Below are 18,815 nucleotides of genomic sequence, written 5' to 3'. Positions count from 1 at the left end.
AAAGTTTTTCTCTTTGTTTTTCCTTCCTCTAAATTTTTGGAGATAAATCATAGTTTGGGGGAGTCAAATTTGAACCTCCATTTCAGTATATGACCTATGAAACAATTTGCAGATGAAAAAGGGAGACAAGGAGGAAGTCTCATTCCTGTATTCCAGAGTTTCCCTACCCAAGAAAATCTCAATGGCTGAAGCCATTGGTTGCCATCTCTGCTTTGAAGTCCTGGGACCTAGCTTTGCGCAGTGGCAGTATCGTAGCCAATGAGGTTTATCCGAGGCGCGATTATTGCTAATTGAAGTCCTGGGACCTTTATTCCAAAGTCTTTTGGCTCTGAGACCTTTAAATTACACTGGTCTTATATTAATTCCTAAAGGTCATTTCATAAACACTGAGCTAGTAATAAAAGAAGATCAACTTTCAAAGCAAAAGGAGAAAATATTCACAAACTGTGAAATGTGAGGAGTGTATCAATGAGCAGGATGTTGGGTAGAAGAGTGGAGAGATCCTGACAGGAGTGTTTGAAGGTCTGGGGTCCATTCCCACAGAGCCATTTCTAGGATAATGATAAACCTTTGGGAAACTGTGAAAGGAGTGACACAGGCTTTGTTACCTCTGTCTTCTGTTACTTTTCTGCAGCCACCACCATCATCTTGCTCTGTATTTTCATTCCTGTCTCTCCATCTCTTAACTTGTTTTCATATGGGAAAGAGATGTCAAGTTGGCAGTTGCACGCAGAGATCTGAATTTCAGAAGATATATTTTGAATTATTCATGCCTCAAGGATTGCCTTGGCTGCAGGAAGCAGAGTCATCCAAGACCACCTACTTTCAGAGGCTGCTCCCATGTAGTGACTAATCAATGCTGGAACTCAAAGGCCCAGCCATCTCAGCTTGACTCAGAACAACTCTGAAGACCCATTCTGGCTCCCGTGCTTCCCATGAATTGATGGAGCCTGTTAGCCTCCACACTGCAGCTGATCTTTTCCCTCCATCCACTCCTGCTTCCTACTTTTTTCTCCTACTTCCCTCAGGCATTGATTCTAAGAACACTCCCCAGCAAATATCCTGCAAACCAAATTCCATCTCAGAGTTCCTCCCAGGGAACCCAACCTGCGGGACACTCCCTCGTCTCATTCTTGTCACAGTTATCCTCCTGGGTTCCCTGTTTCCTGACGCCCTGATGGCACTTCCTCCCATTTTCCCAAGAACTAATTTGACAACTCATTCTGCTCAGGAGTTTCCTAGGACCCATTGCTCTAGCCAGTCTCTTTTAGACTCACCACCAACAAACACCCTCCAGTTACTTGCTGAGTCCTTCTAGCGTAGGCTCTATTTTGTGGATCCTGACATAGTGTCTTGGGAGAAGGAGAGGACCATATTGTCTGAGGTGGATAAAGAGAGAATGTATGGTAGAAGCATACTGAAACACCCACTGGGTCCACTGAAAGTGGGTAACCACAATCTAGGATAGAGGGTATGACACACCACTAATGGACAAGGCACCACTTAAAATCCTGTGAATGAGACTTTGAATTGCTAAGCCATTACTGAAATAGCAGAGAGGGCACTAGAGTTGTAAGATCTCAGATGAAACTTGGATAGGAAATAGGGATCCCTGGGTGGCACAGTGGTTTAGCGCCTGCCTTTGGCCCAGGGTGCGATCCTGGAGACCCGGGATCGAATCCCACATCAGGCTCCCGGTGCATGGAGCCTGCTCCTCCCTCTGCCTGTGTCTCTGCCTCTCTCTCTCTCTCTCCTCTCTCTCTCTCTCTGTGACTATCATAAATAAATAAAATTTTAAAAAAATAAAAGAAACTTGGATAGGAAATAAAACATATAAAAAATAGTGAAAGGGAATAAAGGGGAAAGGAGAGAAAATGAATGAAAATATCAGTGAGGGTAACAAAACATGAGAGACACCTAACTCTGGGAAACAAACAAGGGGTAGTGGAAAGGGAGGTGGGCAGGGGGTTGGGGTGACTGGGTGATGGGCACTGAGGGGGGCACTTGGCAGGATGAGCACTGGGTGTTATGCTATATGTTGGCAAATTGGACTCCAATTAAAAAAAAAAAGAAAAGAAAACATTTGTTTTGTTTTCAAAATTGGTTGCTTTTGACAGATTCATTCCAATTTCTGAGCTTGTCAAAGTCTCCCAACTTGTGGATGTATACACAACCTTCTTGTATTATTATTTACTTACTAATATTTAGTCATTTAAAATTACCTTATACTTTATCCATAGGCAGTTTACTTTCTCAATTGAGTAGTGTTGTTTATAAGGTGTCCTATCAACTACTGATTTGGTTTAGTTTCTGGAGATAAATATTTAATGAATAAATATACACAGAAGAGAATGGCCAGACTATGGTGCTAATGTCATGATTTGGGTTTCCAGATCCAGCTGAACCCCAAGACCTACCCCTGAGCTTAGAGTTATGTGAGTTAATACATTCTCTATTTTGCTTGTGCCAGTTTGACTTCAGTTTTCAATAAAAAAATTTGTGGTTAGAAAAACCCTGGAATACCATGTGAACTTGGGAAAGTCACTAAATGTCTCTAAACTTGTTTCCCAAGTAGCAAAATGGGAGACTCTGCCTGCCTCATAGGTAGCAGATACTATCATATTCCCTTGAGCATTTCTATCACCTAAATTCCAGCTATCAACATTTCAGACTCTTTGAAGGCCCCTTAGCTAGACTAGGCTCTGCCCCACTCTACAGGTGGTCAGGCAGGTCCCTGAGCAACCCTCAAGTAATAACTAGGATATGAATACTCCAGCTCCCTCAGGCCTCAGGGGGGCTCGCTCTAAAGGGATTGTTCTATGCTGTCTCCAAAAGTACTCTAGTAGAATTAAGCTTTAGCTGTCCATAGTACCTTTATCTATCAACCACCTTGCCCTTTATTGGGTTCTTTTCCTCCTCTCCCATCAGTTTTCTTGGGATCTCATCCCAAATGGATTATAAGCACCCAGATTGCTGTCTCAGAGTTTCTGGGGGAGAAAAATGTTTCTCAGTCAAAATGAAGAAAATTACACCTTTCCAATGTCTGGTAAACTCCAATCTCTCTGTATAATTTGCCTGTGTTCAGGACATTGCTGAATTTTCATTGGTTGAAGTGGTTTAACTCAAGCCATCAGTATATATGTCCCAGCATAAAAGATGTGATAACCACTCTGATGTTGAACCAGTGTTGTTAAGCTATTCATTTTATTTTATACACAGTTGTGTGTATTTTAAAGATAACTCTCCAAAAATGTCCTTTTCAGTAGATTCCACAGATAAAAGGATGAAGGGCCTCTAAACATGCTGCCTTGCTTTTAAAAACAGCCGAAAGCACGTGTGCATTTATAGAATCAATTTTATAAACAGCATTAGTGTGAATGAAGCTGGAATATATTCCCACATGACAACTGAGAGTTTCACAGAAATATGCTGGATGAAAAAGTATTTACTGTGGCTTAGACAGGCTCTCACACATGGGAGGACAAGAAATGAGACGCCTCTTAATAAGCCATCCACAGTCTACAAAACTCACTGCACCTAACACAGGAACGTGAGTGGCAACCAGAGCCTCAAAACAAAGAGTAATCACCATATGGTCCTAGCGTGGGAAGATCGCGGGGCCCTGCTGGTCTTATCAGTGACACCTGTTCTCCCAGCTGGGGCACATTACTGGTGGTGTCATCTTCAAAAGCAAAGGACAGCAAACACAATCCAAAGAAGAATCAGAAATGTGGGCAGATGGGGTTGATGGCTTGATTAGCAGGTCCCTCTACTTTGGGAGCTGGACTGGTGCCATCACATCCTGTTTCCTGTGCTGGTGGTCCCCGGCACTCAGCTTGGCAGTGACCCATCACTTGCAAAGTTGTTGCAGATGGCCAGGAACTTCCTCTCTCACCACAGTCTTCTCCCCCTCTCCCCATTCCACTACTCTTATCCAAAACCACAGCATCTAAGGTTCACTTAACCAGATGCCATTGCTTTATGGATGTCCTCAGACCTACTTGCTCCTCTACCCTACTTTCCACCATTATTTATAGAGTATCAGAGTTGCAGATATCCTTAAAATAAAATAATTATGTGAATATATATATACACATATATATGTATATAAACATATACACATACTAGGCAGGTAAGTAGATAATAGAGAAAATAAGTAAATACACTAAAACCTTTAAAATTTAGTTTATTTTTTATAGCTTTATTGATATATAATTGACATATAACATTGCCTAAGTTAAGGTGTACAATGTGTTGGTTTGATATACTTATATACCACAAAATGATTACACCATAGCATTAGCTAACACCTCCTAGCTAATACCTCCATCTCTTTACATAATTACCATTTCTTCTATGTGGTGCAAACACTTAGTATCTACTCTCTTAGCAACTTTCAAGTATGTAATACAAAATTATTAATTATAATCACTATGCAGTACATTATATTCCAAGAACTTAATGATCTTATAGCCAGAATTTTGTATTCCATGACCAACATCTCCCTATTTCTCCAACCACCAGCTCCTAGTAACTACCACTCTACTTTCTCCAGTAGAGATGCAATAAAATTTTAACAATTGGCAAATATGGGAGAAAGATCTATGGAAGTTATTTATAGTATTCTTTTTTTTTTTTTTTTAAATTTATGATAGTCACAGAGAGAGAGAGAGAGGCGCAGAGACACAGGCAGAGGGAGAAGCAGGCTCCATGCACCGGGAGCCTGACGTGGGATTCGATCCCGGGTCTCCAGGATCACGCCCTGGGCCAAAGGCAGGCGCCAAACCGCTGCACCACCCAGGGATCCCCTATTTATAGTATTCTTAAAACCTTACTCTAAGTCTGAAATTATTTCAAAATTTAAAATACAGAGGCAAACCAACCATAAAAGCACTATCATAATTATGATTACAATAATTAGTATTTTCTAATTATTAAAAACCTATTTTTGGAGGCACTTGGGTGGCTCAGTCGGTTAAGCATTTGCCTTTGGCTCAGGTCATGATCCCAGGGCCCTGGGATCAACCCCTGCATTGGGCTCTCTTGCTCATTCTCTCTCTCTCAAATAAATAAATAAATAAATAAATAAATAAATAAATAAATCTCATTAAAAACCCTATTTTTTAAAGGGCAGAACACTTAAAATCTTCTTTAAAAATTATTTTCCTTTACTCTTCATTTTTATTGAAGTGAGGTTCACACAGCATAAAACTAACCATTTTATTTTACTAATGATTTGATTTGTTTGAGAGAGAGAGGGAGCATGAGGAGGAGAAGGGCAGAAGGAGAGGGAGAAACTCCCTGCTGAACAGGGAGTCTGATGTGAGGCTTGATCCTAGGATCTTGAGATCATGACCTGAACTGAAGTCAGACACTTAACCAACTGAGCCACCCAGGCACCCCAAAACTAACCATTTTAAAATGAATAATTCAGTGGCATTTAATACCTTGACAATGTTGTGCAACCACTGCCTCTATCTAGTTCAAAGCATTTCATCACCCCAAAAAGAAACTCCATACCCATTAAGCAATTATTCCCAATCTTTTCCTTTTCCTGGCTTTTGGCAGTCTGTTCTCTGTCTTTATAAATTAGCCTATTGTGGATATTTCATGTAAATGAAATTAGTCAATATTTGTCTTTTTGTGTCCAGTTTACTTCATTTAGCATAATGTTTTTGAGGTTCATGTGTGTTATGGTATGTATTAGTGCTTCATTCTTTTTTATGGCTAAATAATATTCCATGTATTCATAAATGGCAATTTGTTTACCCATTCATCTACTGACAGATTTTGGCCTATTTCCATCTTTTGGCTATTGTGAGTAGTGATGTTCTGAACATGACTGTACATTTATCAGAATGCCTAAAACTTTGACAGCTGTCAATGTCTATTGGTGACTTAAAATATAATTTCATGCTTGAAGCACACCCAAGCTTAGACTTCTCAGATCCATGAGTAAATTCTCTCTTGTGCTTGAACTAGATTGGGTTGAGTTTCTGTCAACCTGACAAAATCTTTTTTTTTTTTTTTTAAGATTTTATTTATTTATTCATGAGAGACACGGAGAGAGAGAGAGAGGCAGACACAGGCAGAGGGAGAAGCAGGCTCCACGCAGGGAGCCAGATGTGGGATTCAATTCCGGGACTCTAGGGTCATGCTCTGGGCCAAAGGCAGACGTTCCTCTGCTGAGCCACCCAGGGATCCCAACTTAACAGAATCTTAACTGATACAAACCTTTATCTTTCACAATGCATGGGGAAAAACATCTGTTCATTAAGAATATCCTTTGAAAACAAAGCTGAATTAAATTTTCTTAAGTGCAAAGGTCTCCTGTCCCCAGAAAACTTGAATAGGAATCTGAAATATTTCTGAACAGGAACAATGAGCTCAACTAAGCACAGAACATTCCTGAACTGTGTCTGCCACCACAAGGGGATAATCATAATGCAATCTTGAACCAGAGGTTTTTGTGTGTGCCAGATTTAAAGAAATTCAAAGCACTTTATTTGTGAAAGAATTATGATCTTAAAAACCAGATCATTCCTAAATCAATGGGTAATCATTTTTAGCAACTTGTCTGAAGTCCCTAAATATAAATGCTGCTCTTTTTATTTCTTCTTTTACCATTTGCTTCCTGCCACTCATCTTTCATCTCTTGTGGTCATAGGAATTTCAGCATTTTCTTTTCAAAAGGCTTTTAGGAATTGCCTTTGGTTTACTTGACGAAATCATGCACCATATACACTTCTTAAAAGGACATCATTTCATCTGATTTTTGTTGAAGAAAAATCAGGCAATTGGAGAATTTATCTGCTTACAACCTATCTTCCACTTAAAAAAACCTGTCATCACCTTCACTTCGTTTTGCTCTCAAGGTCCTTGCCTCAGCCAATTTATTAGGATACAAATTTGGTCTGAGTTCTGTCCAGCTTCCCTCCATGTAACTGCTATGGGTGGATCAATGGTGGGATTTGTATCTCCTTCTGCCTCTTGAATCTGCCATTGTCTTATTTTTCTCTCAGGGCTACTGAGGATTGAGTCAATCAAATCCTTGATTTCCAGAAATGTAATGTTGGTGCAAGACATTCTAATTCAATCTGGCCTGTTCACTTGAATTGATATGAATCTAGGAACAATGGGTAATTTTGGAGAACTATATTTGGCTATATGGTCAGTAAATATGGCCCGGAGAGTAAAAGGAAAGAGGAAGGGAAAGAAGAGAACAAAAATCAGGGGGAGGAGCAGGGAGAGAGGAGACAAGAGAGGGAGAGAAAGAGAAAGAGAAAGATGAGGAAAGATGGGATGAGGGGGCAGGTGGGAATGGAGAAAGAGAGGAGATTTTCTTGGTTTTTATTACTGAAAAGACAAAGGAATTTCATTTCAAGTGATACTTGATCAAGTGGGCCAATGATATCCCCAAGGGTCTGGCTTTTTTCATCCCTTCTTTATGATGAGGTCAAAATGGTTGCCACAGCCTTCAAAATTATTTGCTTTCTTTCATCCAAAAGAAAAGAGATCCAAAATTCCCACTGAAGTCCCATGACTCAAGCTAATTAGACTGACATAAGTCTCATGTCCATCTCTACATCAATCACTGTGGTGGGAGGGAGCCTGGGGAAGAGGAGTAGGAATTGAGATGGCCTAAGTCGATTGGATGAGTATAGGTCAAATGTCCCATCCCTAGAGTAGAGCTGGAGTCACAGCTCCCAGATCCATACAGATTCCCACTGAGAAACCTGGAAACGTTGGCAAGTAGGCAGGAGGGAAGTGCATGCTCGGAAGAGAGCCAGTGAATGTTCATCATGTTCATTCTCTCGTTTGGCTTCTGATATTTACAGCCAAAGAATGTTAGCTAAGATATCTGACTAGAATAGTGAAGACAGAAAAACTAAAGGTGTCCTGAATTTCCAGGGAAAGGTTGGACACAGTGGGGGTGATATCATATGGACACTTAGTTCATACAAAAGGACAATATGGCTTAAATGGCTTGGGTGGCTCTGCTCACCATTCCACTGTCCATGTGAGATGGCAGATGTCAGCAGCTCTCCCCTCGGCCTGTCTTGGCTTGTCTCCCCCCCGCCCCCTCCTCGCCCCTCCCCGCCCATGGTGTGAGCATCTTGTCAAACGTAATATGATTCTAGTATACACATAAAAGATGGCCCTGTGCCAGCCCCTGCTTTAACAGGTACTCAACAGAAGAAACAGAAATAGGGGAAGGAAGAACTGACCGAACACCACTTAATGAGAATGTCACTCTCAAATGTGTCATTGACAGAGGACTTTCAAAGGTAACTTACCTAAAGGGCTTTCAAGGAACATTTTTCTAAGACACTTCTGAGGGAAATTTTGCTTATTTATAAGATATGATTCTGTCTTATCCAAACAGATAACTATCACCCATGTGGAGCTGGCCAGTAGGAACATAACCCATTTTTGATGATTTGATCCATATTCACCAGTTATTTATTTTTTTTAAAATTTTTATTTATTTAAGATAGAGAGAGAGAGAGAGAGAGAGAGGCAGAGACATAGGCAGAGGGAGAAGCAGGCTCCATGCACCGGGAGCCCGATGTGGGATTCGATCCCGGGTCTCCAGGATCGCGCCCTGGGCCAAAGGCAGACGCTAAACCGCTGCGCCACCCAGGGATCCCTTCACCAGTTATTTAAATAGTCTCAGTACTTTGCACATGGTGAGAGCTTCATAAATACGGTGAAATAAATATAATTGATTTAGGCAAAATGGCTTTACCCAGTGACATGGCTTGGTGAGAGAATCTGAGGAATGTCCTCAGGATGTCTTCTCTTGGTATGAACCAGCATGCTTGAATGCCGTTTGGGGGCATTTCATGGTGGTTTAGTGCACAGAGAAAGGTGTCCTAACTCTAATTCCATTTCTTCTATGAACTATTCCTGTGACCTGGGAGACATTACATAATTTCTTTGAGTCTCAGGTTTCTCCTGGTGGAATGGGAAAAAAAAAATGCTTACTCCACTTGTTTTTCAGAGTTATTAAAAATCAGTGGCCTGTGTTCTCTTGGCAGCTGCTTTATGTCTTTTAGGGCAGAATGAATGCTATACAGAAGGAAAAACATTCAGATGAAAAATATGTTGGTGTCTCCAGAGATATTCAGTGAACAATGTATCCTGCCTAATTCACTCTTGGATGTTAAAAATATAACCCAGTACAAAAATACAACCCAATAGAATAGTAAGCTCAGATTCTCCAGAACTCCACAACAGTTCTAATGAAGACAGGATTTCTAGTGCTCTGTTGCCAACTCCTAGCTTATGACCTTCAACCCCAAAAGCTCAGGAAAGGTATAAATTATGAAAAGTAGTCTCTGCTCTCCAGAGCAAAGCATAATGCTAAATCAAACAATGAAAGAGACATGGGAGCTAAATTTTCCAAGCAGAAAAAGTAAATATAACAAGACATATATATAGTGAATTTGGATGGCATGATATATAGTGAAATGGAATGACTACACCTCTTCTTCTGGTGAATTTATTTTACAGGTTAAAAATTAAAAAGTTACATCTTTTCTGCTTCAGTCTAAGTCCCATTCTCAGGTAATCATGTGCCTCTCTCAAGAATCCAACAAAAGCTTGTAAAATTAACAATCTGTCTTCTATCCACTAAAGGGACTGGTTTCATCACTTTCTATTGTTCTGAGGGATGTAGCTAAAAGTATATGTATGTATCTCCAAGGACCCAAGATGTCCTCTCTTGGTATGAACCGAGCAGAAATGCTTGTGTATGTCCACCACAGACATATCAAAAATGTTTATAGCAGTACTATTTGTAACAGCCCCAAAGTAGAAACAGGTAGGTATTTAACTCTTCATCTTTATTCTCTATTATTTTAGCATTTGAAAACTAGGAAATTAGATTAGTCATACAGAACCCAAGTAAAGTGAGAATGTAGTTAATGGAAAGTTTTATTTGATTCTAGAATGACGTATACAATGTGTGTGTGTGTGTGTGTGTGTGTGTGTGTGTGAAAATGTAGCATTTCCAGTAAACCCACATCCCATGTCATGGGTAGAATTACCAGCGAAGTTGCTAAGAATTGACACTATTTGACTGTCACAGAAATCAATGAGAAGGAACAGAAATCTCCCCAAGCTAACTCAAGTAAAGTTGGATTTATGTGAGGATAGCAAGGAACCTCTAGGACCTCAACTGCAGGAAATGCAACTTGGCAGTGACTTTTTTTCTGTTTCCTGAGTTGCAATGTGGCTCATCTCTGCATCTTTCTGCTTCTCTCATTTCTCATAAAGTATTAAAAATAGTCTCTTCTCTCCAGAGCAGCCTAATGCTTAATGTTTCAGCTCATTCCTCTTTGATGCCTGACTCTCTTTAGTTGATTATCAGCCAGTATATTGCCAACCAATTCCAAACAATGGCTTTAGCCTGAGTCTATGTGACCTGCCAGCCTGGTCTCTCTCTTCCAGAAAATGACTTGTAGGCATTCAGTAAAAGTTAATTTCCATGAATCCCTTGGTAGACAATAAATATTAATTTTCTTTTCTCCTTCAGAAGGTGAACACCATTTGAGTATAAAAGAATGTTTGTTTGATAGTGAGCTAGTGAAGCAATATTTTCCTTGCCCTCCGCATATGTAAGGAAGATAAAAAGCTTTAAATTGGTTGAGGCACACTTCTAAAGACTTGAGAAATACTCAGACAAATCTGGAAAGTCTTCAGGATTGAACCAGGTCACTACTATTTCTTAAATCATCACACTCTTGTGTCCATGAAAAGGTTTTTTTTTTTTTTTCTTTTTTTTAATTTTTATTTATTTACTTATGATAGTCAGAGAGAGAGAGAGAGAGAGGCAGAGACACAGGCAGAGGGAGAAGCAGGCTCCATGCATCGGGAGCCTGATATGGGATTCGATCCCGGGTCTCCAGGATCACGCCCAGGGCCAAAGGCAGGCGCCAAACCGCTGCGCCACCCAGGGATCCCAATGAAAAGGCTTTTATTTTCACATCCCAAAGGTTGCAATTTGTGATTTATTATTATGGTGAAAGAAAGAAGAATGAAAACCATTTGACCTTCAACCTCAGGATGAGGGCTTTGGTTTGCTCTTTGTATTGCTCTGCCACACATATAAATCTAAGTCTTAATTAAGAGTGAACTAAAGTGGCTCTTCCCATAAGTGGCCTGAGGTAATCTCTGAAAATGATTTGCTATTCACCTGACCCAGAAAATCCTACAAAATCATGCAAATCAAGAGGTCCCTTTAAGAACACATGTGAAACTGCCCAGGCCATCAAGGGTATGTACTTCCAAAAAGCCACCAAATGCCTGAAGGATGTCACTTTGCAGAAGTAATGTATGCTATTCTGTTGCTACAATGACAGAATCACTGTAGATGTGCCCAGGCCAAACAATGGGGCTGAACACAAGGTGGGTGGCCCGAAAAGTGTGCTGAATTTTTACTGCATGCTTAAAAATGCAGAGAGTAATGCTGAACGTAAGGGTTTAAGATGTATATTCTCTGGTCACTGAGCACAACCAGGTGAACAAAGCCTCCAAGTTTCAGCATAGAATTTACGGGGCTCATGGTCTTATTAACCTATATAGGAGCTCTCCCTGTCACATTGAGATGATCCTTGTTGAAAAAGAGCAGACTATTCCTAAATCAGAAGAGGAGGTTGCACAAAAGTAAAAGATAACCCAGAAGAAACCGAAGAAAAAAACTCATAAGGCCTGGGAGTAATTCTGCATAAAATATATGCAAGTAAAAGTAAAAAAAAAAAAAAATGTGAATTAAAGTGGCACATAACCTAAATGCTCAGCTCTTGTAATGGGAGATGGGTTACCAGGGAAGCATGAGATAGGATGAGGTCAGTGACCTTCAGTACATGTTCCAGAGATGACATATATGACAATTTCCACTGGCCTAGATCTGTAAGGTAAGTGGGTGTAAGGCTACTCAGTAAGGCCATTCACGTTGCTCCCATCCATTCTCCACCTTTCCCTTCTTTTCTCTGTGCTTGGGAGTCTGACCCTTGTTGATCTGAGCTTCTTACAGCTGCTTCTTGGCAGGTTTGGTCACTGCGATCCAGTGGTAGCACAGCTCTTGAACCCAGGCAATAGGGGCTATCTTTGTGCCTGATACTTTAGGAAGCACTGCATCATAGACACACCCAAATATATATATACATTAAAGGACACAGGGGGCATCTCTGTCACTTGGGATAGAGCACTACAAGCAGTACCAACAATGCTTGGAGTGGGAGAGGATTCAATAGCAGAGCTTAGATAAAAGACCTGTGAATTAACTTGTTAAACCCTTGCCCTCTGCAGGGATGCAATTGGTTTCTGAAGAATGAAGTATTGATTTCTAATAGTGCTTGGTATCCATTTTCTTATTGCTCTTTGGGTGTTCCAGTTTTTGCTCTAGAAGTACTCACTAGTATCGTACTTACAATTGCTTCATGTGGTAGCTAAGGAATATTATATATTGTGTATATGCAGTCTAGATGTCGCTTGAACTCAGCATGATACCAGTTCTTTACATTTGGCAATCGGATAAACATCAAATGCTACAACAGTAAATAGATCAATATTTTACAAATATTTTAAAAGGGTTTGTTAAATTTTAAGAAGTACAAACTTGACTTTCATGTAGCTTTGGTTTAAATTTGAAATCAAATAATGATTTGCTTATTTTTTAAAAATTTAATAAATTTTGGACATTCTAGAACAAAAAGCTTTTTTAAAATAGATTTTATTTATTTATTCATGAGAGACACAGAGAGAGAGAGGCAGAGACACAGGCAGAGGAAGAAGCAGGCCCCACGCAGGGAGCCCAATGTGGGACTCAATCTGGGTACTCCAGGATCAGGCCCTGAGCCAAAGGCAGACGCTCAACCACTGAACCACCCAGGTGTCCCTAGAACAAAAAGCTTTTGAAGCAAAATATGAAAGAATTTAAAATTTAAAAAAAATAAAATAAAATTTACATTTACTTTGCAAGTTTTATGAAAATTTACTTAAATATTGAACACTTTAAATACAATCATATTTTTTTAGTCCTTCAATCATTACTATCAGTAAAACATAAATTATGTGAAATCTACATTATAAAATAGTGCTTTTACTAAAATTAAGATAAAAATTAATTTTGTGGAATAAATGAATGGAATATTTCTGTAATAAATTTACTATGTCTTTATTACTCATTCAAATCTTGCTGGCCTTAGCACAAAACCAATCATATAAAAAAATCATATGAAATAATAATTTAATTTAGTTGTCTTTAATATTTTGTTTACTTTCAATTATATAAAAACCTCAGATTTACACATATTTTTCAATTTTGTGGCAATAAGAGTATATTTGTTGTTTGGGGCAGGGGTTTGCAAAGTTCTTTGTTAAAAGCCAGATAGTTATTTGAGGCACTGTGGATCAGACAGTTCCTGTTCCTGTTACAACTTCTTGACTTTCAGCTGAGGGGATGAAAGGAGCCATGGACCATATACACGAATGGGCATAGCTGTGTTCCAACAAAACAACTTACAAAAATAGGCAATGGGCTCCATTTAGCCTGCAAGTTATAATTTGCTGAACAGACTCTGAAATGGATATTTGTGTGCAGGAGGCTTATTGAGGGTACCATCAGGGGACACTTGTAGGGGAAGTACGTTTAGCAGAAGAAAAGTGAGACTGGGATGAGGCAGTCACAACAAACAGCTCAGCTGATCCCATGGGGAGCTCAGTATCAGGGGTGGCCCTTTAGTATTGTCCCAGCTTAAGGCAAAGGAGGCTGGTCTTTATATGTGGACATACCCTGGGCAGGGAGAGCAAGGTATGATCTTGGATGAGGCAGATTCCTCAAGGAGAGAGCAGTGCATGGAGAGGGACTCATCTGTGAGCTATCAGTACCTCAACCTACCAGCAGCTGAGGAGCAGCACCTACATCTTAAGGAGGGGATGTGATGGTTAATTTTAAGTGTCAACTTGGCTAGGCCAAGTTGTTGAAGCATTCTTCTGGATGTTTCTGTGAGAGTGTTTTAGGATGAAGTTAACATTTTAAACAGTGGACTTTGAGTAAAGCAGATTACCTTCCATAAGCACGAGGGTGGGCCTTATTATTAGTTGAAGTCCTGAATAGGACAAAATAGACTGATTCCCCAGGCAAGAGGGAATTTTGCCAGCAAACAGCCTTCAGATTTGAACTGCAACACTGGCTCTTCTCTGGGTTTCCAACGTGACAGCCCAACCTACAGATTTTGGCCTTGCCAATCTCCATAATGACAAGAATCAACTCCTTAAAATAAATTTCTGTATACACACACACATATACTCTATTGGTTATGTTTCTCTGGAGAGTTCTGTCTAATATAAGGAATCTGGGTAATGTACCATATTAGAGAGGATTATCAAGATAGGAGACCAGAACACACACACAGTGTATAATCTTGCTTTGTAACATTTATATATTTAAATACATGGTACATGGGTCTCCACTTGCACTCTTGCTCCAGTCTGGTGGTGTGCCAGAGTCAGCTCATACCAGATCTCCATACCAATTGCAAGCATCTCTTCCCAACTCTGTGCTCAGTGACATTAGCGTGGTAGCTTGAAATTGTTATGGTGGAGTGTTTATACCAGGGAAATCAGCAAATACTACAAATCAGGGCTATTTTTTGTCTCCAAGGGCTGATTGTTAAACATTTACCTGTGTATGACTGCCTAGGTTCCACAAATGTTAGAAGGAGGCTTACCTGCATACCAGCAGTTTCACCAGGAAGTTCTTGTTGGTGGTTCCATCTCTCCTGAGCTCCTGGGACTGCATTTCCTCTCCATGACCCTCCCAGAAGAGAGAAGTAACCACTTCCCACTGTTGCTTTACTCTGAGTGCCTTCCCATTCCTTGATTATTCCCTGGTGAGTAGTCCCTGCATGATAGCCTCCTCATTTGAGCCATCTGAGATGAATTCTTTTTCCTACTGGGACCTTGACCAATACAAAAATGACTAGTAAATCTGTCTCCTACTTTATGCTCACCCTAAAGTCAGTGGCTATCTCCCTCTCCCCACCTCCAGTTCCATCTTTAGAATCAACAGCTGATAAGCTGTTTCATTTCTCGTCTTGCCTCCTTTCTACCCTGTTCATCACCCCTCTTTGCCGAACATACAAATGAATCTGTGCTATGGCTTATACAAACTTCCAAGACACACTCCAAAGGGATATCGCCATAGCCAGTCATTTTGTTCTTTAGCCACTTTGGTATTTAAATATGTGTCAGTGTCGCTTAGTGAGGTTATTTTTGGAATCCTCAAATATATAAAAGGAATACAAAAGCCAACTATCACAATTTAGCCAAACATTACATTTAGTTTTAGAAGGCACGAGTAATAGAAATCACATGGGGCTGTTCATCTGTTTGTCTCATCTGTTTATTTTAAAAATCAAAAGCTCTTGTGGTTTCAACCTGTAATGTTATATCCCTGCCTGTCCTGACTTATACATTCAGTAATCACTCCTAACAATTGGCCCAGGGCTTAGGACAAGAAGGGCTGCTATAGGCCCCTGTACTGTGCACAGTACAGATCATGAGAGCTGTCTCATTGCCATATGATAGCTCTGGAGTTTGAGATTTTCTCAAGTTGTCCCTACTTTTCCAAGTACCTCTGGTCACATTGTTTTCCTGAGTTGCATTGACTATAAACACAACATAGCTTTAGTGAGGTTTAATCAAAAAGCAACAAAGAGGAACATCTCTCTCCTCATTTTTATTAGGTTTTGCACTCATTTTTTCACAGAAAGAAAGAAAGAAAGAAAGAAAGAAAGAAAGAAAGAAAGAAAGAAAGAAAAGAGAATCAGTTGGGTTGGTTTACCAAGTTATCCCAATAGGAGGGTTGTAATATGATGTGATAGTGGGAGATATCTCACAAGTCGGCCATTGTAAGAAAAATACATTCATATAAACAATAACAAATAATATGCATTTTTAAATATTAATCAAGTTCTCAGAGGAGGGAAAGGCTTTCCTTGTAAATATATACAGAAGATGAGGAAGGAAATTGAGCTCAGAATGGTGAGGCTCAGAGAATGAGACATCTGGCAGGATGGGCTAGATTATTTGTAGAAACAAACAACTTTAGTCTCAGTGGCTTAAAGCAGGGCTTGTTTTTACTCATGAACAAGGGGTTTGGCTGTTGATCTGGCTACCAGAGTGATGCTGGGAAGGGGAAGGAGAATGTAATAAATTCTCTATTACTTCTTTACATTTATGTGTGGGAGTGATGCACATATCTTCTGCTTCTTTTTTTATTGACAAAGAAAGTCAACAGCCACATATAACTTCAAAAGTATGAGAAAGTTCCCTGCCCTGTGCTCAAGAGATGGAAGGCCAGAAATAGGGTGACCAGGACTACAAATTCAGTAACCTGTGAAAGACAGACTTGGGTTTGGTAACAGCACAAAAGTGCCCAATACCTTTCCCTCTTTACCTGTCTCTCTGTGAGTGAAGAGAACATATATAGATGCCAGAGACTGAAAAACTTCTACAGTTGATGATAATTTAAGGGAAGGAGACACTTCAGAATATATTTGGAACTTTCTGTTTTGTAAAGGAAATTTGTGTAGTGTTAAATGGCCACCTTGATTATATCAAATAACTTTAAATGTATTTTAATAGTGATGAAATATGGAAAATGAGGATTATGCCTTCCTGAAAATGTTCCTGTAAAAGCCAGGAGCAGGAAATTCTCTTCTGTGCAGTGGTTTCCAAAGTTCCTGGGGAGATGAGAAGGGAGCTCTCAAAGAAAACTCAAGGGGAAATGTGTGGCAGAGTAAAGCTCAACCTATGGATATCTAAGTACCATGAACTAATGAAGAAACATTCACAGCTTAGTAGTACTCTAAAATGGTCCACTGCCAATGTTAGTTCTTGTCTAGAATGTGATAGAATATGATAGCAAAGAGTGTGATAGCACACTATGGTACAGCATTGTTTTCAGTCATGGATGGAATTTTCACCAAGACAGCAGAGGCCATATGGCATGTTTACCACCAGGAGTTCCATATTGGACATTACTTTGAGTCTAGTCTTAGATTCTTAATGCCTTTCACTTTTTTTTTCCTTTCACTTTTTAAAAAGATTTTATCTGTTTGACAAAGAGAGAGAGCACAAGCGGGGGGAGTAGGAGAAGGAGAAGCAGGCTCCCTGCTGAGCAGGAAGCCCAATGTGGAGCTTGATTTTAGGACCCTGGATTCATGACGTGAGCAGAAGACAGATGCCTAACCAACTGAGCCACCCAGGTGCCCCTCTTATTGCCTTTCTGATGTCTAGTCTACTGCCCCTCCCTTCATCTCCGAAGAGGAAAAAAAGATAGCGAACTAAGATTAAATCATAAATACTGATGGGTCACCAAAAAATCCAACAGTGTAAAACCGTTGTTGGTGCAGCAGACATCTATTGGCTCATTTCTCCAATTCTGTTTTAGAAACTGTTGAGAGAACTGTCTCCTGGCTCCCATTGACCATAGCTGATAGATGAGCAGGGGATACAAGTTGGGCCTTTACTTTGCTCAGGCATATTGTTTCTCTGGAAATTTTGAATTTAGAGTATTAAAAAAAGGGAGTTAAATTTAATTTTTTTTTTTATTTGAGGGGCACCTGGGTGCTTCAGTCAGTTAAGTGTCTGCCTTTGGCTCAGGTCATAATCGTAAGATCCTGATATCAAGCCCCACATCAAGCTGAGCAGGGAGCCCACTTCTCTCTCTCCCTCTGCTGTTCCCCTCACTTGTGCTCTCTTGCTATCTCTGTGAAATAAATAAATAAAATCTTTAAAAAATATTTTTATTTGAAACAGTTTAAGATTTACAGAGAAGTCGTAAGACAGTATAAAGATATATTTGTTTGCCCCTGAATCATATAAGAGCAAGCTGCCAACATGATGCCTCATCACCATTAAATCGTTTAGTGTTTATTTCCCTCAAAGACATAGTTTCTTTTTAACAAAAATTAAATCATCAAAATCAGGAAGTTCACACTGATATGTAGCTACCAATTAATCCTCAGGCCACTCCAGGTCTACCATGGTCTCAGTGATGTCCTGTATAGCAAAAGAATCCAGTTCAGAACAGTTACATGTCTCTTTATTAGAGATTGGACTATTTAAAGAAATTTTAAAGTGGCATATAGTAAAATAAAGACATATAAAAAGCTGTCTGAGGAAAAGTCAATTTCCCCTTTCCACTGTGCCCCAAAGGCAATCTCCGTTACCAGTGTTTTGTGCATGTTCAGTCTACCATACACAGCCTATATATGTACATTGTTGAAAAGAGATGTCAAAGTTGCTCTTAGCTCAGGGAAAAAATAATATCAGATGTAGGAGTTTGTCCTTCAAGAATGTTAAATATTCCGGGGTGCCTAGGAGACTCATCAGTTGGATGACTAACTCTTGGCTTCAGCTTGGGTGGTGGTCTAAGGGCTGTGAGATGGAGCCCAGGTCAGGTTCTATACTCTGCTTGGAGTCTGCTTGGGATTCTCTGCCTCTCTCTCTTTCTCCCTCCATTTTCCCCCTCCCCCTGCTTATGCATTCTTTCTCTCTCTCTCTCTCTCTCTCTCATAAATAAATAAACAAACAAATAAATAAAATCTTAGGAAAAAAAAAACAGAAAAAGAATGTTAAATATCCATTAGGAACTTTGTTGCTTGCCATCAAGACAGAGGTTAAAGAAGTTTCCAAGTGAATACTTTTTCCCATATTTTGAACCTGAAAGTCATTGATCACTTAGAAGAGAGAAATTTCTTCTATTGTCAATATTAATATATTGCCAATTTGATATCTTA

General features: G+C 39.8%; 1 pseudogene; it reads left to right on the top strand.

Annotated features, from left to right (window-relative positions):
- Positions 1 to 229: 229 nt before the first annotated feature.
- Positions 230 to 405, top strand: LOC119865768 (annotated as a pseudogene).
- The last annotated feature ends 18,410 nt before the right edge of the window (positions 406 to 18,815 follow it).

Source organism: Canis lupus, chromosome 24 (assembly GCF_011100685.1).
Source record: "Canis lupus familiaris isolate Mischka breed German Shepherd chromosome 24, alternate assembly UU_Cfam_GSD_1.0, whole genome shotgun sequence".
Classification (NCBI taxonomy): Eukaryota; Metazoa; Chordata; class Mammalia; order Carnivora; family Canidae; genus Canis; species Canis lupus.
Note: the sequence above shows the minus strand (reverse complement) of the source record. Positions and strands in the feature narration are given on the sequence as shown.